At 39.6% G+C, this 26,703-nt stretch overlaps 1 pseudogene; it reads left to right on the top strand.

The window, feature by feature from the left end:
- Positions 1–22,156, top strand: part of LOC122133910 — a 97,209-nt pseudogene extending 75,053 nt beyond the window's left edge.
- Positions 22,157–26,703: the final 4,547 nt, after the last annotated feature.

Here is a 26,703-nt window from a genome sequence, read left to right as displayed (position 1 = left end):
AGTGGCCGTCCATTAACACTCAGCTCTACCTCATGTGTCTGTGTGTGTGTGTTAGGCCTATTTACAGCTCCAGGCTGTTAGTGTCTTCATTTAAAAGGAAACACTGCAGTGGTTTATTGAGTCCGCATCCCTTTGTATCCTTCAAAGATCTGTGTGTTGTTATTTTTTTAGCTTTAACCTTGCATGTTTGTACGATCGTGTCTTCTGTTAACACAAGGCCACCGCTGCACCATCTGATACCTGTATTGGTTATCCATTGATCAGGTCTGGCATGGAACAGCTTGTCAGAAGGGGAGTGTTGGGGGGGATCAAAGCAGGATGGCTGTGTTTGTCCCTTTGCCAATTGTTAGAAGGGGAGTGTTGGGGGGGATCAAAGCTCTCAACTCGCAAATGCTCTCTTTAGCTGATCTGGCTATTTTAACTCATGAAATGGCTTGATGAGTGCAGAATTTTCTTGATGTATTTTCTATTGAAACAGGAATATATATAACTTTTATATCTTTTTAATAGACAATACAAATTGAATTTTGAAATTTACCTTAAACTGGTGTCAGAATTGCCTTTTCTTTTTCTTTGTCATTGAACTTTTTGGTCTCAAAAGTACCTTAAAAATAAGCTGGTACATCCTTATCAATAAAATTGGAATGACAGAGTGGAATACGTGGAAATACTTTCTGTCCGTCTCTATGACCCATATTTGGAGGCAGCAATGATCTCCTTTGGTTCCTAACAAGGGGGAAGTGAGAGATATAAATTAAGATATATATGTATTTGAGCGCTCCGGCTCTAATAGACACTTTAACGGAGGCAGTCCTCCTGAGCGCTTTTACAAACGATTCCGAACAATGACACCATCCATAAATAAAGCTCAACGTCGGACTCTAATTGCATCAAAGCTATTGCTTTCTATTTAGGCATGGTCACTGGTGACCACGGCCTTAACGCTCCACTGGAGGCTGGGGAGAGAAAGAGAGAGAGGAATAGAGACGTACGGCAGGAGCTATCACCCTTCCAGACTATTTGTCCTAATCAGTGACACCCATTTACCAGAATTGGCAAAAATGAACTATACTTCATACAGAAATCGTGCACTTACCAGCCTTCATTTGTCACGGCACATTCGAGGGCCAGTAAACTTTTCCTTTCCTCCGATGGGATTGTAGACATGCATCAAAATGTTAAAAAATGATTTGCGAGGGAGCCCTGTCAGACATTTATCAGGGCTCGGGAACATTATTTGCTAATTTCCAAACCTGCGGCGTGACAGGGTGCTCCGTCTTTTAACCCGCCGTGACCGCTCTAGACTCTTTCTGTTATTAGTACGAGTCAAGCGTTTTTTTGCTTTTTATTTCTCACTTTTTTCTCTCTATCTCAAGACCCCTCCGCACTTTTTTTAGCGGCTTTTAACAAGACTCATTTGTCTATCATGCTGTTGACAATGTCGCGCTATTCAGCTCCCCAAGACTTGACCACAGCATGCTCTCGGGCTCTCCAAGGGCCCCGAGCTCCCGGCCTGTTGATTGGCCGGCGGCCCTGATAAATCACAAAGTTTCTTTGTCAAGGTGAAGGTATTGACTCAACTGCGCCGAAACTGACAAAACGCACAGAGGAGGAGACGGCCATTTATCATAGCACAAAAGGACAAAGGGGTCATCTCGCCCCTTCACTCACTCGGCCCACTGCCGCGTTAAAGATGCCCATCTAGATCCTGGCACACATGCACACCAGCATGGAACCAAACGCAGGTCTTCATTAGACTAATTACTGACATTTAGAGGCAATTAACCTCTGACGCAAGTGTTTAAATTTGTAAAGAGTGAATTTTTTACCTTTCACCTCCCTTCTGTAGTTGCGCAATCGTACTTCAAAAGACTCGCCGCTTCTAGAGGAAGTCCATTACCGCTCGGAGAGGACAATCTTCTAGTGGGGTCTTTGTAAGCAGATGGGGAGGGGACTGTTGGAAACAGGAAACATGGTAAACAAATCTAAACGGTGGCACATAAAACGGCATATCAGCGAATTATCAGCCAGCCGTTTGCACTGGGCTATCTGTCCATCAGACACTCGTCCCCACCCACTGCCTTTGGCCTAGCTAAGCACGAGCTGTATCTGATAGGACCGCAGACGCACACACACACAGACATAAGCAAACACACACACACTCAGTACCAGAAGTAATCAGTAGTAGGGAGGAAAAGTAAACAGATGTGTTTGAACGCAGTCCAGGAGTTGTTTTCCTCTCCATCTCCATCATGTTCACTACATTAAGTACAATAAGCTGCACTCCACACTTAATAGAGAAGATCCATTCATTTTCACCATAGAGAAATTGTTTTGATTAAGTAGCAGGATTGTGCACTATTCAGAATTAAATTGAGAATTCTGTCATCTAATTTACTGGATTTGGACAGGAAGAAGAATTTGAAAATCAAAGAAATTTGTATAACTGTTGTTTGTAATTAGAAAAGCAACGTTTGTCAAGATCAAGTTTGAATATTGACTTGACAAAGCCTTATTTGAAAGAGTTTAAGAAGCCTTAAAGATTAAAAATGGACAGATGCATTAAATATACTTAGAAAGGGCAACAAATATGTTTATTGTTACTACTGTTAAATAATAATAAAATATTGTGAATTTCACAATCTCCGATTCAATTTCACGTTCACGTCAAAGATTCTGATTCAAAATAAATCAAATTCGGTATCTGAATCAAAGATCCTAAAGCAAAAGAAGAAAAGATTCCCAAATTTGATCAGAATTAAATTAAATTAAATTAAATTAAATTAAATTAAATTAAATTAAATTAAATTAAATTAAATTAAATTAAATTAAATTGTATGTTTACACAACAGTCAAAATTATCATGTTATATTACATATTTTAAAATAATTCTATATATATATATATTGTATTTTATTTAATTTTAATAATGTTTTCTACACTTTTAATGGAAATGTCTGTGGAGAAAATGAATGGGCAAAAGCAGATGGACCCTCACTATCGCGCTCTTGTCTAATGATACGAGTATACTGGGGAACTGCTCACTAATAACTAGAACCAAGAACTGAGTCCTTCTCAGCAGATGAGAATTTTTCTTCTCAGACAGTTCTTTGAGAAATATTATTACTTCAGAGAGGAGCGTGCCATTATTGTGAGCAATGCCACACCATTGGGGATTGTGGTGATATTTTAACGCAATATTGTGACAAGCTACAACTCTATAATAAGCAGTGGTCCAAAAAAGATTCAGTCAACCTCTGCATGTGCTGGAAGGGTCGAATGAACCCTCTCTCCTTAAAGAGAGTTGTACTAGGGTGATTTGGGTATAATTGGCCCTGCTGGTTGCTATTTTGGCTCGGTCCATTTTTTTTTTTTTTTTTTTTTACCTCTGGCAGCTTTAAATAGGTTTGTCCTCACTAAGTCAGAGAAATTAGTCATGCTCCAGTGGCCAGCACTCGTTCTGATGGATGGGGCGCTCTCCCGTTCCCAAACATCTTCCCGTTTGCAGCCCTCTGACCTGGGCACCACATTCATCGCCAGATTTATTTATAGATTAATGAGAGAAGCCACAAAGTATTGACCGGCAAAGGAAAACACAACTCATCTCGAATGAGGACGAAATGCAGCAATAATTTAGCACCCATCGATCCCGCCCTGCCCCTTCATCCATGTATTGATCTTCATTTTACAATATTAATTTGCGTCTGCTATCGGCGAAGGTGGAACCAGTACGATTTTACATCGGCGAGCCGTTAAAATGGTGCGTTTGAGTCAGATCCGCTGGAGGTGAGTCACATGGATGGAGAATGCTGACAAAAGGAGGAGGAAAAAGAGAAATGGAAGGAATGGGGGTCTTTTTTAACCTTCCTTGTTACAGAAATAGACTTGAAATGTAATTTCTGTCAGGGAAATAAAATATGAACGGCCTAGATTGTGAGAGTGGGCTTCTCTTGTCCTGTCGACACTTTATCGGTGGCTCGAGCGGCCCGCTCTCTCTATTTCTCATCATCATGCCTGTATCAGTTCAAAGTTCATGAAATTTCTATGAGCATTGATCTGCCTCCATTGATTTTTTTTCTCCCACACTCTCTCTTTTTTTTCCACGCCGCAGATCTTTGAAATTTTAATTTCCGGAGTATCTGAATTTCTTGGAGATGAAATAGCTTCCTCGGAGACAGCTGGCAATAAAATGAAGAAGTTAGCACCATGTTGAAGAGCTCCGGCTCACTCTGTTCTCCGAAAACCCCACTTTTTTTCCCCTCTTCCTCACTCGTTTGCTTTTTTTCTTGTTCAAATCAGACTTGAAATTCAAAGCACTCAGTTTTTATTTATTTATATATATTTTTTTTTGTTATTATTATTATTATTATTAATTAAATATATGATAAAAAATATAAAATCTGTGGGTGTTAATGGCAGTTGCTAGCGTGTCTATCTCTCTTGTTAAGAGCAAAAAATGCCTTAGTCCTTCTCTCAGTTTATATTTCAGGTCTGTTCAAAGAAATTCTGATTATGAAGGTGGTCTGTTTTCACTAAAGAAAAGTAACTGAATTATTACTGCATCTCTTGGTCTGGCAGTTGCAGGAAGATGATCATAATTGCAATGAAAATTGACCTCATTTAGAGCGAAATCCAGCAGCTGTGCTGGAACAAATGAATGTTTTCCTGTTTTTATTATGCTGCATTAAACTCAAAAACTCTTTTTGGCCTTTGATGCTTTTCCTCTTTCATTTTTTTTTTCCTTTTCTGTTTCATGCATGTTTCTGTTTCTCAGCTGTGGAACAATGGGCAATCCGTGTTAAAAGACATTTCCTTTCTATGTTTTTGTTTTCGCAGCGCGTGTTGACAACAGTCAGCCAATCCAGAGAGGGGCAGCACTATTCCAGATCTCGCTCCGTTTTAAAATCTCTTGCGTTTCCCCTTTCTGATTTGTGTTTGTAGAAGAAAAAAAAAAGTGGAAAAGTGGTTCTTGATGGTGGAGGTGGGGCGGAGATAAGCTCGCAGCAGTTAAGGATAATTAGACAAAGTAATAGAGAGCAACAGCCATAAAGCCATTCATTATCAGAGCCAAAGATACAGACTTATCATCATCACGGGATGTTATGGACGTCTGGAATGCAAGCACAGATTTTTTTTTTTTAACTAAATGAAAAGAATATGAACAGAATTTGATGCAGAAGTGTGTAGAGTATGCATTTTAAGGGTGTTAAATTAATGGAAATTTAAAGATCTGCTGATTTTGTCAGATTGATTACCAGAATGAAACAACATATGGTATATTTCCAAAGTGTGTGTACACACTGATATATATATATATATATATATATATATATATATATACACACACACACACATTTTATGTACCTTAGTGGAAGAGCACTTCAGTACCCAGAATGCAACACCAAAGAACCAGGTTTACTCAGCCTAAGAAGCTGTTTGTCTGTATTTTGGTTATTCTTTACAATTTTCTGCAGTTTTTCTTAAAGTAGACCATTGAGAATTGTCTATTAAACATACTTTATTAAATATTTTGGCTAATCATATTTTAAAGCTTGTAGTTCCATATTTTACCATATTCTAATCCAGATTTGCAGAAAATGACCATTGTGGATGTACAGTTTTTTGCATAGTGAACCAAGTAAGTTTTCTTAATTTCGTAACTTTGCGAATCCGCGCAGCTGCATTTATTGTGATTGATTGCGATTGTGTCACTTCCCAGTGATGTTACTATGGGACGCTTCTTTTATTGCTAAATAAAAACGTGTCACAGTTTAGTATCTGCCGCACTCTAGTGTGTCAGCTTTGAAGAATGACAATATATACAGTCTGCAAGAACAAGGTCAAAACACTCAATCTTGAAATATATAGAGACACACACACACGCATGAGCAGGCGACATGTAGACACACACAGACTCTCTCTGGATGCAAAATCAGAGGCTGTTTTACGTTAAGTCCCTGGCAGATTATGCTTAACATTCTCTTTTACAAATGAGGGGTGAAACAAAAACAACTAAACATGATGACCAGCCCAAGGAGCTTTAGATTTGTCATCCATCAAACGCAAACCTTTCTGTTCATTCACTCCACTCGTTCTGCGAAGGCGAGGTGGCCCGAAAAGCATGCTAGCTCATTAGCAAGCACAATTCCCTTTTATACGAGCAGCTCCATAATTCATAACGGGCCCGTACGAGATGTGAGCCTGATTTGATTTAACATGCTCAGTTATGCTTGAGTGCTAAACGGCTTTCGGCCCCCCTCTTGCCATTCTGGATGGATAGAACAAACAAACAGAAATGGATAACAAATGAAGACGTAAGCAAAACACTCTACCACTGACATAGACCAGGCTTCCAGATACCCAAACACACACACATGCATGCGGTGAAAAGCAGTGGTGACTATGGCCATATCCAGCACTTACACTCTCTCTCTCTCTCTCTCTCTCTCTCTCATTATCCGTGAGGTCGGTAAGCAGAATTGGGAAGAAACGGAGAGATCAATACAAATTATCCCAGAGCAAACCGGCGCTGACAGCTTGAATTGCAGCATATGTTTACCCAAAATCGGGCAATTTATCTTAATATCAGCAAAGTAATGCGGAACAGGTGAAAGGTCACCTACTCTCTCCACCTCATAATTACCCAGCTCTAAAACAGGAAAGTGCTATTGATTGGCCGAGCCCGAGGCTGGGGGGCCGGCTCAAAGGCCAGTGGGAGGGGCTTAGCCTCAGGCCTGGGCTAAAAGATATAGAGATGGAGAGTGTGTAGGTTGTGAACGAGAAAGAGTTTTATAGTTCAACGACACGAGAGTGAAGAAGAAGCAAGATACTTGCAATGAGTCTGTCTGGATTTAAACTCAATCTGTTCTCCATATTTCCCAGCTGGCCCAGTAGCACTAATAAAACACCACCCCTCCCCACACACACACCAAAACCGCATCTGTTTCTCCTTCCATTCACTTCTCTGTCATTTTTATCAATTTTATGTGTTCGTAATCGCAGCAGTATTCCCCTTATAAATTTTTTTCAGCATGGTAACCACAGTTTCCACAAAACATAACATGGCTACTAGAGTTATTAGTGATGTTTGCTAAAATGCTTAAGTGCACCATTTGTGCTACAAATACCTTAAACTGTGTATTACTTTACACAAAGTGATCAGGTTTTGGTTTTCACTTGGTGGGTGATAAAATGGGTGTAAAAAGATCCAAAAGATTTACATTCAGCCATATCTAGAGATCAGAATATTTTTAGGGTTGATGTTTTATTACTTGTATCAGTAAGTAACCACCTAACAACCACCCAGAAAACCCTAGCAATGCAAAATTTAGAGGGAGGAGGTAAACTAATTTAAATTAGTTAGTTAATTAAATTAGTAAGACAATTAATTAGTAAATTAATTTTCATTTTCAGATTTTTTTTATTCTTCTTCTTATTATTATTTATTTTTGATAGATATTATGATTTTATAAGCATTTTTATGACTTATTTATTTATTTATTTAGACTAATATCACAGTTTTATTGTAGTTATGGTATTTTGCTAGAATATATGCATTTCTTTTTTAAATTGATTTATTCATGCATTTATTTATTTACTATTTTTATCACTAATTTAATGGTTAATATATGTAGTTTTGTTTATGTTATGGTATTTTGCAAAACAATTTTTATTTTTTATTTTTTTCATAGCTAATTTGCTTATATCAAGTTTTATTATAGTTATGTTATGGTATTTTGCTAGAAACCATGATTACCATTTGTTTATTTTATTTAAATTTCTTTTATTCTTTTTTGTTATGACACATTATATGGCTAAAATCAATGCTGGTGCAGTTATGCTATGGCGTTTTACAAGAAATTATGGTTACCATAGTAAATCAGTGTGTTTTTCACCCAGCTGTAGTTAATAATTCCTGGCGTGTTTGAGGTGGAGGATCTCAGAGGTGAGGGACTGTCTTGCACTAATGAAGGTCTCACTGACCTCTTTTACTGCATTAGCATCAGATCAATAACTGAAGAGCGTTTAGCACCCACTGTTCTGATACATTTATCAAACCGCACACATTCCTTCATCAGCAAAGCCTCAATGTCAGAGCGCAGAACAACATGTTGCTGCTCGGGGCTGCGTTGTGTGAAAGTGCCATCAGAACGGCTGTAAATCTGACTGCTTTTGGGCCATATTTAATGTCACTGGCTACTTTTTATTATGTGTCCCAGGGCAAATACACATCCTGAAGGGCTTGTGTCAAAGTGCATGATCCATTTGTGTAGTTCCAGGCGCCAGACATAAAAAACGGGGCTAAAATGATGGATTCCCTCATATGGGCAAAATCAGGCATAATGAAGTGCTGTAATACAAACATTTAAATCTTGGAGAGGTGGAGGGTGTCCGTCTAGGAACGACAGGCAAGAGGAGAAGGAAAGGGGGAGGTGAAGGTGTGCATGAGAGAGCTACATCCTTGTGAAAGGCATGTCATGTAAAATCAATACGCCCGATCAATGCTTTATTAACAAGCCGACATCTTACTTCGGATTCCTGCACGCTACTTTGTCTTCAGCCATGCAAGATGGCATGTCAAATAGCATCACTGCTGTCACATGATGACACACATATGTGTGCGCCAAAACATAAGCGCCGTCTTGATATTGATCAGATCAGACTGATTGGATTGCCGCCCCCTACCACACTTAGATGTAATTGTAGCACTTCATCATAAAGTCACCCAATTATTTCCAGGAAGTTCCTGTCTAATATGCTCATCTTCTCCTCTCAGGCTGTCATCTCTCATTCTCTGCTTTAGTTTGTTCTCGTGTTCCTCCCCGTTTCCATCAGAGCAGAGTTCAGAGGCATACCGCGTGCTGAATAAGGGGAACAGACAGATTTGATCTCTCAAAAGAAAAAGCACATTGATTCATACAGCCTCATCACTGACAACAACGTCTACATTCTTGTCTGATAATATTTTTATGCTGATGTTCTGCTTGCTTTCCTCTTGTGATATTTTCTTTCTTCTGTTTATCATTTTTTATGTTCATTTGTATGTAGCCACTCAACAAGTGGTATGCATTTGGGGGCGGGGCTACCTGTATGTCTGGCCTTTGGCAGATTAGTGTTTAGGAAACTTGTTTGAAATCAGTAATTATCATTTGTGCATTTCTGTTTGTAGATTTTAGTGACAGAAATTTCACACTTTTACACTCACGTTTGTTTTATGGAAAAAGATACTGTAAGTCATATGTTATTATTTAAAGTTGTGCTTATAAGCTTATAAGTGATCGCTGCTTTTTTTTTTTTTTTTCATGTCAACTTTAAAAAACAGCTACATCGCAACACCTTATCAAGCACCTAAATAATCTTAACATTGTTGACTTTTTTTGCATGGGCAAATACTATTCACATTTTATGCAAAAAAAAAAAAAAAAAACTCCTAGAGTGCAACATATTTCATATTTGTTGAAAATAACTTCCCATGCTTAAAGTGTAGTGTGACCATAATAGACCTCCATGTGCTCTTCTAAAGCTTGTTAAACACAATGCATGCGGTAGCAGGAAGTTGAGATTATGATTCATGCACTTGTATACGGAGCAGCTCTGTCTGATTTATAACCGGGGCACTTCTTACTCAAAATTCCAATTTGAGAGGGAGGGAACATGTGTGTGTGTGCACCGTGTGTGTGTGTGAAGGAAAAGATTAATTACTATTTGTGGCCAGCAATTTCATGAGGCCAGCCCCGGCACAGCTGTGAAATGATAGCGCCCTACATCAGTTTGTAGTCAACCATTCACAGATTATTAAAGCTCCATAAGATGAAGTGTTCCTCCTGCCTGCTTAGCTTTAGCGCACGATGGCAGAGAAAGAGGGATAAATCTGAAAGGGTGCAATAGCCAGACATATGTCATTATCGCCCGTTGCCCATAAATCCAGCGGGTGCTTCAGGAAGCAGGACTGATGCAGACTTCACAGGGTTGACAGTCGCAATCGAGTGTGTGTGTGAGTCTGTATGAGTGTGCCTATTTCATTCATAATGTATCCACTAACTCCTTCAAATTTATCTGATCAATTATAGGCCTCGTTCTTCCAAATAGGAGAGGTGATAGATGTGGCTCTGACAGAGTATTGCACACCACATTATTACCTTTTATTCAAATGCTCAGGCCTATCTGGAATAAAATGCATGATGGGTGCATACATTCTCAAGAGCAAATGTAATAACATTTATGATGAAAACACAAATCTGTTCATTTGTTTTGCCTGCGCAGGATGCTAACTGATGGCGTTTGCTTGTTTTGCGGTTTAGCTTTGAATGAACCAACTATTGACTACGGCTTCCAGAGACTGCAGAAGGTCATTCCCAGACATCCAGGTGATCCGGAGAGGTTGCCCAAGGTTAGTGATTCTGTGTTTATGTGTGTGTGTTTTTGTGAAAGAGCTATTTGTCACAGAAATGTCAAAATGGGAAACAATTCACTGGCTAGATGAGCAAGTGCATGCAGTCGCTTTTGGCAAGTCATCACTATGCAATCCGGCGTGTTTGGATTCCGCTGGATTCGCGCAAACTTTCAGCACGTCGAAATGGTTCAATTAAGTATTTTTCCACCCCAGTAGGCAGTGGCGATTGTAATCTAAGCAGAGGCCTTTTTCAGATGTGATTATTTTGGTCTTGTTTTCCTTTCATTTTCCAAAGCTAGATCCAGTTTAATCTTTTGTTTACAGAGCTTTCCGTTAAAAGTCCTTGTCTTAGCAGGTTAATAAATGAGTTTTGCGCACGTTAATATGGGCAAGCCCTCTCTCTGGGCTTTCTAGCTTCATTTATTTATTTTTTCCCCACTTAAATTCCACAAACCATGCAGTTTGCCTGCAGTTCCCATGTGGTCGACACGTATCACAGGTCTGTTGTTTTGATGTGTGACATGAAAGACAAAGCATGCCTGTCGGACGTTTTCTATTTCCTATTCTTTGATTCGTCCCTCTTTTCTTTTTTTTTTTTTTTGCTCATTTAGCTTTGATAGGATCTATGACTTGTGCCCGGCTAATAGAAAACGTGCTAATTTCCCATCTGAGAGCGGTGCGGCGCCGAGGGCTTTTCTTAATATGTTAAGAGATTATTTTGTACCCTGTTCATGGGTGCTCGGCACGAGCTGACCACCACGGAGGCCTAATAACAGATATCATACAAATATCTATTAAAGCACAGCATGGGAGCAGCTGCTATCATTAACTTCCTCTGAACAGCTCTGGAATGGCGTTGTCTCAGCGCTAGTGTCCCGCAGACACACACACCAAACTAAGAACCCATAAGACTTTGCCCTGCACCACATGATGTGTTTCAATTACACTTGGCTCTCTGTCTCTGTGGAGGCCAATATCTGGACAGGAATTCTCATTCCAATAAATGCTAAAATTTAATACATAAAATAAAGCCAGTCTGCTTGAGCACTTTTGAAGCTGGACAAAAGCTATAAAAGGTATTTATTTATTTACTTATTTAATTTTGTTGTTATTGTATTTTTGTTATTACATATTTTATTACATTAAAAGAAGAAAAATACAACAGCATCAGTAACAAAACAATAACAGATTTTTATTTATTTTCTCAAGTGCATGCAATTTCACTCATTTCAAATTCAGGTAAACCCTCAGCACAGGGCCATCACACCAGAGCAGTTCCAATAAACAACATAAATATTTGATTTTGGCCTCTAATGGACCCAAATGTGAGTTCAGCAGCATGTAAATGAAAGTGCCAAGTGATTCATCATAGTTACCGCAGCCGTCTGCACCTCTATCGCGTTTGAGGGTCAGAGCCAGCTCCACGCAAAGCAGCAATTGACCCTTACACATATTCTCAATAAGAGGCAGAGCGTCTGGGAGGAGAGGCTGCATCAGATGTTACAGGCAGGAGACAGACCGCTGTAATAAGAGGTTTCGGGGGGAGGGATGTACACAGTGTGTTAGCAATAAGGTAAAGCTGTCACACTCGTGCTCGCCCGCTCGACTGCTGTAGAGTTGATAATATGCCCCTCATATCGATTCCTGGATTGTTTTTTTTTTTCCTTTTCCTTCCTCCTTTTCAGGCAGGGATCTACAATGCACAAGGTCTGATGGGAAGTCGTAGCAGGACAGAAAGCCAATATGGCGTGCATGTATTACTGTGGACATGCAACTGCTAAATATTAACGTTAAAAATACAAGTATTTCTCAATTATTTTGCTTTTTTATTTTACCAATACTTTTGAAATCCCTAACATATTCATACTAAGAACTTGCTCGGAATTGAAGCTTACCTCCCTAATTTTAGATCAAATCAAAATTGCTTGATCCAAGGGGAGGGGCATCCAATGAACACGTTTATATACGAAGACGGCAAGAGAGAGTAAAAAGCAATATGTGAAGTCACTCATGTGATGAGGCAGGAGATTGCTAAAGGGACCTTCCAATCCTCTTTCTTTTAAGTCCTTGTTTGAAATCAGTGTCATCCATTTGTCTCGATTTAAGGATGAGAAAAACACTGGAATGAAAATCTGATCAGGCTCTATACGTTCACTTATGTGCCATAAAATAATCTTTATTGCGAATCATATAGTAGTAACCTGTCAGCCGTATTCTCACATTCATTAGTTCCATTAGCCTCTTTGCGTCCTGTTTCAGCTCGCAAACACCAATCTATTCCGCTTCCCGTTCAATCTAATATCCAAGAAAAATTATTAGAAATGCATTCATGTTGAGCAATTACCCATGCATTAAAATTCATCTTCTGTCTCTCGGCTTCTGCGAGGTAGCTACACGTATTGGTCCCGCACTTCTCAATTCATTCATCACCTCAGGCAAGAACTAACAGAATAATTGCTTTACACTTTTATAATGACATTAGCACCTCCAGCCCCTCACCTCACTTGGCTTCTTTAACAGTGGTGATATATACCACTCACGATATTCAAGAGTGATAATAACAAGTTTTCCATTTAAACGATTCTCGTCCACCGGCGGAACAATGAGCTCTTGTAATAATAAGCCTTCGCATTTGTCACGGAACAAGCCCTGGGATCGTTTCGGGCTTAAATAGTTCCCAGTCTAACCTGGAGTCTTGTGTCGATGCGGAAAAAGAAGGGGAGTCAATTACACTTAACGCCGCCGCTCTGAAATTTACATGGAAATGCTTTTCGAACACCGCTCACCGCTAATCATATTCTCAGCGTGAGGCCGGGAGGATAAGAGGGGCATGCTGGAACAAAACATACTCATTCACAGCCTACTTCGCCGATTGGCCAACACGTTCGACACGCATAGACTCCCACTTCAACGTGCGCTGCTAAATCCGGTTCATTAGGAAACACACCTCATGGCAAATGACAGATTAGAGTTTAGAGTATACATCGTTTTCTTAAACTATCCTTACGTCTTCTCCTCCTCTCGGCTGCCATATGGATGAGAAGTTCAAGTAGGTGTCAGCCGGGGAGAGGTTTTGGCGAAGTTAATTGTGATAATCGTCGGGTGAAATTGGGAGGCATGTAAGACGTCTTGTGATCTGATGACTGAGATGATGAGTAATTATTAGCGGCTCAGAAAAACACTTAATCTTGCTTAGAGAGAGCTGAGAGCCGGACTAGGACAGCTGGGCCTTTCATTGACACTACCTGCTGAATGACAAGTGTAATTCTTTATTTGTATGCAAACTAGATGCATGCAACATGAAACGCAGCCCCCAGTTTCTGAGGTAAATGCCCATTTGAAGAAGCAGTCATCCGGTTAGACTCAGGTTTGGAGTGTGTCTCTATAAAACGCACAGGCCTGTGATTAATCTTGATAAATATGAATCCAACATGGCGCTTGTGCATGGGAATGAAATAGCCATCGAGCCATGATGAAGGCGCTCCGGGCTTTGCACTCGCAAGGACAATGCCATGAATGTGGTTACCCTCAAACGCAGCCTGCAAATCGATAAAAAGTATGTCAGCAAGTTCAAGACATGCTAAAATGCAACAACACTATAAAATAAATTCCCAAAAAGTAGCTCTTGGAAAAGAAAACAAGCGGCAGCCAATGCAAAACGCTTTGGAGGTCCTGCCGCACACACCTCGTTGGCAGCTTAGGTGTGATTTTTGAAGGGAAAATAAGCGGCAGGTTAATCCTTGTTGTGTTATAAGTCAGGGGACAGCTTGCAGACGGGGATAAGCGAGAGTTCCCAGCATCCGTGTCCCAGGGCACAGCCTCTCAGCCCACTCTGGAGGGGAAGTCGTTTATGAAGTCCTTTACAACAGCCAGAGAAAGAGGGTTAATTGAAAAATTTCCTAATGTCATTATGAAGGAACTAGATTAACTTGAGCTAATTCACTTTATTGTCCTGAAGAAAGAGGAATGGGCATTGAACTCTTCTGCAAATTTGGGGCATGAATTAGGGGTGAGATGTTGTCTTTGAGGACTCTGCCAGTTTAATTAAGATATGGAAAATGACTCATTGTTCTTCTGAGCTAAAGTGTGTGGAATTAGCAGGCGAACTTGGCGTCTGTGTTTGACTCGGTGCTAGTGTTTGTTTGTTTAATACCCACAAGGCCACATCGTTGAAACGCAAGTCCTTATGTTGACTCATTTAGCTTAAGTTGCACACCACTTCACTAGTCTAACTAAGTCAAATGAAATGTGACTAAGAAATAAAAGAATGCATTTGGTAATATATAATTAAAAACGTTTTATTTCCACTTGTCAGCTTGTGTATTTTTTCCCAACCAGAGATAAAGAGCTTATAATTTACCCGGATCCACATGCACGCTTTTTGTTATGTACAATGTACTGGCTGAGGGTGTTTATATGTCTTTATGACTGATTATGTTGTATATTGCAGGAGGTGTTGCTAAAGAGAGCCGCTGACCTTGTAGAAGCGCTGTACGGGATGCCACACAACAACCAGGTACAAACTCATACTAATGAAGCACCTTTTCTCTTCCTTTGCACGGTGGCTGTAATTAAGTCAGCATTCGTCTCCTTTTGCTACATTCCTGTATGTTTCAAAGCTAGGTGGGGGCCTTTGTATTGTAGCCGGGTGAAAGCTTGTTTTCTTCTTCTTCTGCTTTTTCACAATTTAATTCCTGGCTGCAGCTCTTGGTGCAAAGTGACAAGTTAATCACTCAGAACACATGCGCACAGCCATATACAGGCTTATTTAAATTGGAGGATAACCTTGAACTTGGCCCTAAAAGGTGCACTTCTGGAATATATTCTACAGAGCGGTCCAGCTATGCTTGAGAGGTCTAATACATATTCAGAAGAAATGATCCATTACATTATTTTCCCCCAGATGAGTAGCACTGAAGTGAAGACACTGCAGTCCAACTACAGCAAAACAAATGCTAACGTCATGTCATTTATGTTTACCTGCAGACAAAAAAATCCATATTTATGGTTGTGTGTGTGTGTGTGTGTGTGTTTGTTTGTGTGTGTGCATGTATGTGTATATATATATATATATATATATATATATATATATATATATATATATATATATATATATATATATATATATATAGTCAAAATTCTATTTATATTTAGATATACATTTTTATATATAAAAAGTAGTTTTACAGTATATATAAATAGTGTGTGTATGTGTGTATATATATACTTATATAAGTGGCAAAATGTATGCCAAATGTACTCATTCATGAAACAAAAGAAGAAAAAAAAAATTCTTTAAGTATATTGATTGCTTTTATTTACATGCCATTTTATATGTGTTTTACATACATTTACACATAAGTGTTTTATAAATGAGGCATAATGATTTCAGATCCCTGGCCTCAAGTTCCTTTGAGAACATACTGATAACTCTCCTCTCTCTGTTTCTGTGTGGTAGGAGATCATCCTGAAGAGGGCCGCAGATATTGCAGAGGCTCTGTACAGTGTCCCACGTAACCACAACCAGATCCCATCCCTCGCCAACACGGCCTCTCACGGTGGAATGATGGGAGTCAACTCTTTCGGCGGTCAGCTCGCTGTCAACGTCTCAGAGACCTCACAAGGTATGTGGCATGAAGAAGGCGTAAAGATTAGCTTGTAGATTACAATGAACCCTGCAGAAAAAAGCTTAATCCAGAATAAGGTGGTTAGCTGGCCAAACTGGAGGCTTGTCAGTCTAAGAGATAACCACCAATGCCCCTCTAGACAGCCTAACCAGCACAGCCAGGCAGGAGAACCTACTAACCTCTTTAGTTATTCAACTGCGAATATCAAAATGAGTTATATACGTTTCTAGAAAAATGCTTGCAACGATTAGCGAACATTAGCGAGCTGCTAGCAGCATGAATCATGGCACAGGCCGGCTGCAGCTTTATCTTTCCTGGCTGTGTATAGCATAGATCCCAGGAGGTGCCTGACCCTGTCCCCATCTCTCCGCTGCCAGCCTGCCAGAACACGCTGCACTATCTCACACACTGCATTTAGCCAGTGTACCGATAATAGGTTTACACCTGTTCCGTTGTTGCCTCCACTCAGGTCAGGACAGGGAAAAATCACACCGGAATACACACTAGGATGCTGAATATTCTCCTTACATACAAGGAGGTGAATTTAGCACATTGGGCCATACTCATGAAACAAGTAGAATGCATTACTGTGCAAATATTTAAGCTAGGAAGATGTATATTTTAATTAAATACAAGGAGTTGGAAAAACCTTTGAAACAGGTGATGGCACCTCAAGAATTATATAGATTGTGAACATTGTGGCAGATTTTACCCTTGTCTTTCCATCCACAGTGGGCTACAGTCGCAACACGAGCAGCGTGTCCCCTCGCGGTTACGTGCCCAGCAGCACCCCGCAGCAGTCCAACTACAACTCTGTCAGCAACAGCATGAACGGCTATGGCAACGCGGGAATGCCCAACCTGGGCGTGCCCAGTCCACCGGGCTTCTTGAACGGCTCCTCAGCAAACTCTCCCTACGGCAGTAAGTATCAAGGTAATGACGAGCCCCCCGCTCTCTCTGTCCCCCACCTGTGCTTCCCTTTCCTTTTGACACTCCTCTGTTGTTGTTCTGTTGGTTGTTTGTTGGTTTGTTTTGTTATCTTTTGGGAATGTGTGCTACTGGATAAAAGGAGGGGTGACTCTGGAGGCTGAACAACCGAGACATTTAGCAAATTCGACCAATCAAAGCTGCCGATTGAAAAGCAAATCCAATTGCAATTATAAAGAAGGCCACCAAAACAGCACTCAAAATCTCTTAAAAACAAATGTTTTCGGCAAAATTACCCAGTCAGAGTCGATAAAAACGCCTATTATCCAGAAAGTGGCCAAGGCAGGACATCTCATATCCCATTCCAACTTCATTTACCTGTTGATTTGCTCGTTTGTTTTAGTCCCCCACCAAAAAAGACCCACAACCCAAATTCCCCCCCATATCCCCAACCATTTCTCCCTGATTTGTTTTCATTCCATGAATATGATTTGAAAAAGAGGCGAGGCCCGGCTCTCCGACTCTTCGTCTGTAAGAAGTGAACTCTCTCTGAGTGGTGACTATGTCTGCTTTGTTGCAGTAGTTTCCGTCGAGCCCTACCATGGCAGCCTCTTCGGTCAGCCTCTCTTCAAACTGTAGCAGTACACACGGCATTTTCTCATTCTCCCCTGCCAATGTCATCTCTGCAGTGAAACAAAAAAGCGCCTTTGCTCCAGTTGTCAGGCCCCAAGCATCTCCACCTCCTTCTTGCACCAGTGCAAATGGCAATGGACTTCAAGGTGAGAGCCGACTCCCTGCTTTTAGAACGCCCCGCAGTTGCCTCACCTGTTGGGTCGCATTATTGCACTCTGGTACCCAGACGCCACCCATCCGGCATCCCCAGCGCTTAACGAACACAGCCTCCCGTCCGCTTCAATTATGCATTTGCGCGTGGATGGACGGATGAGTGGTCGGATAAGTGCAAGAACGCATTATGCATGTGGGCATGTAGAATGCATGTGCATGTGTGGGTGTGTTTATTGATTTATTTATATTTCATTAATGATTAAGCAAAGTTAAGTGTCTCATGAGATTTCATACTCGAGTGGCTGGGATCGCTATAATTCGGAAACATCTTGCGCAAATAAAATCGACTCTACTGCTCTATTATTCACCGGCTCTTTTGCATTCAAACTGAGCTCAGCGTATGTAACCATATTCTCTTTACATTGGCGGTACACGACCCCCTCTTCCTCTAAATACTGTAGCAAGTTAAAAATTGATGTTTCCTACAATAGTAGCGCAAGCGATGGAGCCGAAAAGGGCAGAAATGTTAATGCCTCGTCGTGCTCGCTCATCTGACGTCAAATAACATCGCCGGAGAGGAACTTAACAGCAGAAGAAGTGATTATAACCCAGGTTGAATGTGATTATAAGAAGAAAGAGCGAGAGGCAAAGAGCTCATGGTATTCTCGGCAGGGCGGCATCGTTCAGCAAATTAAAGACTTACTCTGGCTGTTTAGTGTGCTCGTATTTGCTCTCCGTCAAGGCCCAGTTGTTTGCTTTGAAAACATGTTTTAGCCATAGCGTGTGCAAGCGAGATTAATAATGTTAGACCTAATTAACTGAGAAATTAAAGTTCATGCTGCTACATGCATCTACTTATTAATATGTGGTTTACAGAAATTAATGAGGAATGCCACAACATCAGATGCCTTGGCAAACTTAAAAGCACTCCAAGCATGACTCTACAAATAAGTTGAAAGCGGCAAAAGAGCTTGCTTCCCGTTTGCCCTCCCCTGGCACTTCACTAGACACCTAATTGCGGAAATGAGCGAGTACATCAATCTCTGCATTCAGGCGGCCAGAGAAGTGGGCGTACGACGACCTAGTCCGGCCTTCTTTAGATGTAACGATAAGGAGAGATTGGGGGGAAAAATACGGGCTGACAGAAGAATGCAAATGGTTTTCCAGCATCCACTCAGCTCTGGTAATGGCAGGAGGGAGCGAGGCAAAGATTTCAATTTGGGCAAAGCCGAGGGGTGTCTGGTTGCTGACTGAGGAGGGGAGACCGCGGGTCTACGTGACGTTAGCAGAAGTGACCGTGTTGTTTCTCGGCTGTCAGCAGGGACCCTCTCCTGGGAGTCTGGCCCACTGTTTGCCATTAACAAAACGCTAAGAGAAATATCACACATGTGGGAGCCAGGATGCTTTCTCCTCAAAATGTCAGAAAGCTCCTCTTTCAAAAAGTGAAGTCCTTCCAGCACGTCTTGTCGGTGAAGCACATTTCACTCAATCACTCCCAGCCCTCCCCCGTCGGCCCCCGACAGCAACAGACTCCATTTTACAAGCATCCCCAGCGCCTTTCGAGTCGAGTATTTTGTGAAATGCGAGTGACATACTTACTGCTGTGTTCTTTTTTTGTCTTCTATGTGGCGTCTCGGGACCTCCCGTGCTAAAATTGTTTCTCTTTCTCTTTCAGCTATGTCCGGACTGGTGGTCCCACCCATGTAAATTGCACCCCCTTTCCTTGTAAAGCAGCCGCCTCCTCACCGGGACGAAGCGTAGTACGTTGTACGGAGGATCTTCCTCGAAGTCGTCAATTGTCATGAAGTTAATCAGCAACTAATTCTGTTATTCACAGGAAAAAGACACTTTGTTTCAAAGAGTTTATTCGAAATTGACATGCAAGCGACTTCGTCATGAACAATTTCATTTTATTGACTGAATCTCTTTGTCATATTTTCACAATCTCAACAAAAAAAAAAAAAAAGAACAAAACGTACCTATTTTGTATAAACATTTTCTGGTTTAATCTTGGCTATGTCTAGTTCTTGCTATGTGTGGGAAGAAACATTGTGGATATGCCATTTGATGAAAACACTGATAAAAAAAATGTGTAAGAATGTTTCTCTTTCACCAATGTGCTGCCGCTGCACATCTTCATAATGTGAATTCATTTTCCTTTTTTATTATTATTATTTTTTGTTTATTGTTTTTTTTTTGTTTTGCTTTTTTTGATTGTGGTAATAAAAATGGGGGCCAATATATACAGAGCCAATAAACTGGAAATAATATAAGATATATGATTTATAAATCAAAAAGAAAGGCAAGGAAGAAGGAACGGTGCGAGGAACCGGGAAAGGAGATCTTATATTGGTCAGTTCGTTCGGCAGAAATGAACATTGTAACTTATTGTAGGTAGAAGTTGTAACTTTGATATTGCAAAAATTATTCTCTTGCCTTCAACAAGCACACTAACAGAGACGAAGCGCTACTGTCTGTTGGTAAAAAAAGACAAAAAAGAAAAAAAAGAAAGAAAATATTTCCACTGCTAAAGCTTCCTGTAAAGCAAGCGTGATCTGCGATGTTTTTCAACTTTTTTGCTAGCACTGTATACTATTGCATTCTTAGGCTACTGTGAAGTCTGTTTCTTGTACCAGAAAGTTGTCCTTATACCCCTAGCTCCTTACTCCCTAATGTGTTTTGTATGTGGTTATACAATTGTAGACTTTTGTGATTTTGCCAAAGTTGTAGCTAAATATTTATACACTTGTCTTGAATTTTCCAGATTCACTTAAATATTTAGTACAGAGTTTTATTCCTACAGTTAGGAGTAAAATTGTCTTATACATTGCAACACTTTCACACAAACACTTGCGGTCACTAAGGGAATTTTTTGTAACATACCAATTATAAATATTGTATTTATCTTTGAAATTTTGTATATTGCTTTCCATCATTTTCTTTGATCTCACCTGTATTGTTTTCCATGGTCGAAATTACAATGAAGGTTTAGCCAAGAATCATCACCTCCATTCGATGTTTTGTACCGATAGATCTGTGCATTTCATTTGTAATTCAGAATTTTTTTATGCCATCAGACCTTCCGTCCATTTTGGTTTGTTTGTTTGTTTATTTGCTATTTCGAGGAGCAGTCAAAACCATTGTTTATTTTTATATTAATTTTTAAGTTATCTAAAAAAAGTACTTTTTTGAAAGAAAACTGTTTGTTGTATAGTCAAATAAATTGTTTGTGTCACCTGGCTGTAATAATATTAGTAGATAAAGTGCATGTCAAGCGCCCCAGGGGGGAAAATCCAATTGTGGTTGTAAATTTTGTTTTTGTAGAATGTAAAAAGTCATTTTTACCTGCCACCATGACTTTGCCACATAACTGAACCATGTTTACAGGGATCAAGAAGGAAAAAAAGGAAAGAAAAAATTATCTGCAATGGAAATATACATCAGTTACTAATGTTTATTAAAATATGTCAGAAAAAAGCTCTGTCAAAGGCTTTCCAGTGAATCTCCTGAGAGGAACCTTTCTGCTGTTTTAATGACAAACGTACACCACAGTGAATCTCATTATTCCATTCAGATCAATGGTGTAAAAAGCACAAACATTTTTTACTAAAATAAAAAATAATTATTGTGACCCCTCATCTTTTTGGACTATTTTGTCAGCTTGTCTTTTTTAACATTAATTTTACCCTATTCCCTCAAGTAAAACAGCATTCAAAGGGAATGAAAACAAATGAAAAGTTAGTTTTTGTATCATATATGGTCAACAAAGATGAAGATGTTCTATATTGTAAATGTCATTTTGTAAGTAACTCATGACACCGTAGCATAGCCAAAATCATATCACTTTCTTACACTTTTTTTTTCTCTCAATGACATTGATTTCCGAGTTGTGCCAAAATCCGCAAATGAAACACAGCTTTCATTTTGAGCTCTTTTTTCTTTGCACTTCAGGCTTTTTAAATGCTGTAATGTTCAGCAGTGTGCTACACTTTCTGTTTCAAACCAAAAGCGGATGTTTCCTCTTGGCAATCGGCACACAAGTTTCCTTTAGCTGCAGGAAGCAAAGGCAGCTGTAGAAGTAAAGAAATGATGAATGTACAATGTATTTGCTTTGTGATGGCTCAACAAAGCTTGGCAAAATGGAGAAGCTGGAGAGGTCACCCTGAAAGTAAGAAAAACTCAAGGTTACGTGAAGTGCATTTGTGGATTTCATCATTTCTGCAATCTGGTTTTGTCTTTTATTCTAATTAAGTACCCATACTCAGAAGAACTGACTAAACACGAGCTCTGTAAGAACAAATGCCTTTTTTTCTGGCTCATGTATGGTTTTATCCGAGTTGTTTTATGGCCACATTTCTGCATTTTATTGTACAAAGTTGTTTCATTTTACATAATATTTAATTAAAGTATTTCTTGTCTGTGACCAGTTTCTCCCTGCAATCTTATTTTGGTCTTTTCTCGCTCTAAAAGCAACCATGCATTCAAAATAAAAAGGGGGACATCCAAAAAGGATAAATGTAATTACAAAAAAACCACAAAATCTACAAATGTAAAATTTTACATACTAAAACTACAATCATTTTAAGATCTAACTACTTGCAGTTCTGTACAAGATGCATATAAACTTACATATGCTGTAAAAAAAAAAAGAAGCATGCTCATCATGCTAGCAACATGGTAGTAACATGCTAATCAGGCTAGAAACATCCTAGTCTAGTGACAGGCTAGTAACTTGCTAATCATGCTACCGACATATTAGTCACTTGCTAGTCATGTTAATAACATGCTAGTTCCTTGCTAATCATGCTAACAACATGCTACTAGCATGCTAATCATGCTAGCAACATGCTAGTAACTTGCTAATCATTCTAGTAAAATGCTAGTAACTTGCTAATCATGCTAGCAACAAGCTAATCATGCCAGCAATATCCTAGTAACTGGCCATGTTAAAAACATGCTAATCGTGATTAAAAAAAACGTTATCAACATCTATCTAATCTAATTAAAAATTTCAAAATGCAGGCTTTTACAACTACTTTAAACTTTCGGGCTAGGCTTTCTCAAGTCAACCTAAAGTTTGTCTTGACATTTTTTTTTTTTTTTTATCTAGATAAATGTGAAGGTTTATTTTATTTATTTATTTTTCTGGTTGCTGATTGGTCAATATGTATTTTCAGTCATGCTACAATTTTTATAAAACAGTGTTTGCCTTCATAATCTTTATTTAAAATGTAACTTTTAGGCTAACTTCACAAATTCCTCTTCTCAAGCCAACTGACCACTTTCAACATTTTTTGATGGATAAAATAAAGTTTATATTTATTTCCCTCCTCAACACTCATACAGACCAACTACTGACCTTAGTTTACTTTTCACTTTCTAGCAGAAAGATGATACTTCATGAAACTGCTTTGTAAAGCAATATTAAAAATATTAAAAACCCTAATTATTAAGTGCAGACTCTTGTACCTTATTGCTGAAATGTAATACTTTAACTGGGGGGGGGAATTAGACAAACATCTGATTTCTTTATTTAGCTGATTATAAATGTCAGGACAAGGACAGAGAGGAAAAAACGGCAACAATTAACAAGAAAAAAAGTCAGCCTGGAGCGCTGTCACATCTGATCGGTATAAATCACTGCAGTTATGAAGCAGAACCTGCTAAGATGGCGGCCCGTCTCTTACTCTGGCCTTGGCCTTGATGTGGCATTGGCTGAGACTCTTACGGCCGGGTGTTTTTGGGTGAGCCGATGACACAAGGCTTTCATCTTCCACTTCTGTGAATTCCTAGAAGAAATGACAGTCTCCCGGGGAGGGAGGCCCTCCTGGTCAAAGCATTGATCCCTGAAGAACAACTGCCATTTCACGCCGGACACTCCACGTGCACTGTTTTGGCCTCGCTCGATAGGAAGCCAGGAGATATTTCTCTGCAATTCATCCAGAGGGCCAACTTATGACAACTGCAAAATGGAAAAAGTCTCGGTTCCATCAACATTTAACAAGACATCATTAGTGGAGTAGGTGCACCTCTTCATCAACACATGATGTGAATTACAACCTGCAGAACCACATGGGGTTTGTCAGTCATGCATGCATCATTAGACGTAGCGCTCGCGGAGGGTGAATGCAGAGGACAGTGCAATGCTAACCTTGTTGAAGGTCATTAGTGAGCTGACTGTAGAATTGAGCTTCACTGTCTCTGTCTCATCAGGAAGCTGCTCCATAACTGATTCAACTGGATGCCTCGTTGAGCCCAGTGTTTGAAATGTAAGTTGAGCAATTACAGGCTAAAGGAGCCTACAGCAGCTAGCGCTGGGAGTCGTGGCTTCTTTTAAACACGCTGGATTTAACAGTCAAATGAGCCTTTTCAACCCATTTAGGAAGTGTTTGTACACGTCGTTGGTAAAACTGGTAAAATAGCTGATATCGGTTCAACTCTTCATAAAAAGTCAGCATGCTTATGTCATATTTACAAGTGACTTGATTTGATCTGTCAGGAAATGTGAAAAGAGGTCAGATGGTTTGATAAGTTTCTCAGAGGCTCATTAAGTTATTACATTAAAAATGACAAACTGTTTTATTTCAAATAATGTGTTTGGATGAATCATTCACAATAAGGGACATGTATTAAGAAAGCAAATAGGGTAAGTTTTGATTTCTTGTGCCAGCTTCGCCTCTTTTATCATTTTAATTACTTAGAGACATTAAACAGCCTACAACTTGGCTAATATTCATAAATGCAATAATTTATTGAATACTGGCATCTTTAATCATGTTTTTTCTTGCCACCTTGCTTTGTGCCTTTAACAACCTTTAAAAAAATAATACTTTTATTCAGCAAGGACAGATTTAATTGATCAAAAGCGACAGTAAAGACACTTATAATATTGTAAATACAATAATATTAAGCTGCACAATCATTTTAAAACATTTTGATCATTAAATTAAATGTTTTTTTTTTTTTTTTTTTTTTTTTTTTTACAGCAAATCAGCATAGAATGATTTCTGAAGGATCATGTGACACTAAGTAATGATGCTGAAAATTCAGCTTTGCGTCATAGGAATAAATGATATTTAAAAAAAATATTCAAATAGAAAACAGGTGTTTTGAATTGTAATAATATTTCACATTATTACAGTTTTTACTGTATTTGTGGTCAAATAAATGCAGCTTTTCAAGCCAAGTCTTAACAAACTTTGCTTGTTTTAGTTGAAAATAAGAAAAATGGTGTACAACCCTGTTAAAATCACTTCAAAAGTTTCAAAAGTTTTGTTTGCACAGCATCCATAATTTTATTCCCTGAAAACACTTACATGGTGCCTGGTGACTAACTGCGAATAATCAGTCGATGCATTAAATGGCCAAGGTTATCACTTGTCTAAAAGAGGTTGTGAAACCCTTCATAGTTCATAGTCATGGTCGTCAATCCATACTCATCTGCACAGTCCTAGAAGAATAACCTCCCTGCATTAAAACAACCACGTATCTTATCTGTCTTTCTGAGTGCCTCTGGATAGCAGGTCAGAAAATGTCAATTTCTCATCAAGACAACGGTGCTCGCCGCATGTTTTCTTACTCACAATGTGGACAATTAAGGGGAGGCAGAGTCTCTGCATAACTGATTCGCAGGTTATTATGCAGCCGCCCACTGGCATAGATCAGGGCTTCAGTCAGATAACAGGCCCGGCTGATAGCCGCAGTGTCAATATGCCAAAGAACAGCATTTGAATGTGATCTGTTGTGCCTATTTGCCTGGACGGGGTGATCTGTAGCCAGATAACTCGAGCGTCTACCTGCTGAGGACACTGCACGGGGCCTATCGGTGTCTCCTACAATTAGCACAATGAACAAACTGGACAATAGTCTTTATACGGGCCCAGAGAATGAAATCGCCTGTTCTACCCTTAAATAGCTTCTTTTATCCACCGAAGAAATTGCTTCAGAGAAAATCTAAATCCTATCAGAGGTAATAAAACATACCCCAATCAGATTAGGGATCGATTTTTGGATGCCTGCCATTCAGGCTAACGTCCGCTGTTGGGGACGGCTGCTACGACGCTGTACATGAGCATCTGTTTCTTTGCTAGTATATCAATCTTGTATAACCAAATAAAACAACAAAAAATTACCACAGTTACATTATAAATGTATGAAGGAGCATTTATCATCCTCCAACGTCACTGAAAGTACCACGAATGCAGATCCTACAGCGTGCGTTATGGGAATTCACTAATGTCCAATGCTTCAACTACAGTGATGCAACTGTAAGGTTTATGAAGTTCAAAATAACTATTCTGCGCTCTATCACCAGCCATAAAAACATGAAGTCGGGTCCTCTGAAGCAATTATGGTGGGCAGCTGCCGAGCTGAAGCACGTGTGACGCTGCCGTACTGTCCAGTCCTGCCGCGTGTTTTTCCAGTATTAAATAAATGCAAGGACAGAACCTTCCACCCGTGTTCTGTTGCGTCTTCATCAAAGAGTGGCCCCTGATCGGCCCCTGCTCGGCCCTCACCTCACTCAATCACACAGAAAGCCTCTTTATTACGGCAGCCTAATGGCCATCCTCTGCCATAGTTTTTAATGTGAGCATTAAATATTTATAAAACCTGAGTCAATAATCTTTCATAACCTCAGTCTGGTGGAGACAGCCACTCATTCATTTACTGCGGCCCGTGTGCTCTCAAATAAAGGCAAAGGTCACGAGGTCATACAATCAAAACTAGGCAAGGCAGGCAGCAAGCATCTGCTGTCATTATTATTATTAGGACAATTAGTTTTGCAGTCACAGTGATTTTGATCAAAGCATGACTATATTGACCCATGATGATATGAAGTTTTGCTTTTTAAACAACAAAAGTGTCTAAAATGATGTGCTTAAAGGTTCAGTCTTTTGGGTGGCATATTCTAATACAAAATCGCTTTCGTCTGTGGTGACCCATAAAGAATGCACTGCAACAAGTTCAGTT

The sequence above is a fragment of the Cyprinus carpio genome, chromosome A12, assembly GCF_018340385.1.
Source record: "Cyprinus carpio isolate SPL01 chromosome A12, ASM1834038v1, whole genome shotgun sequence".
NCBI lineage: Eukaryota > Metazoa > Chordata > Actinopteri > Cypriniformes > Cyprinidae > Cyprinus > Cyprinus carpio.
Note: the sequence above shows the minus strand (reverse complement) of the source record. Positions and strands in the feature narration are given on the sequence as shown.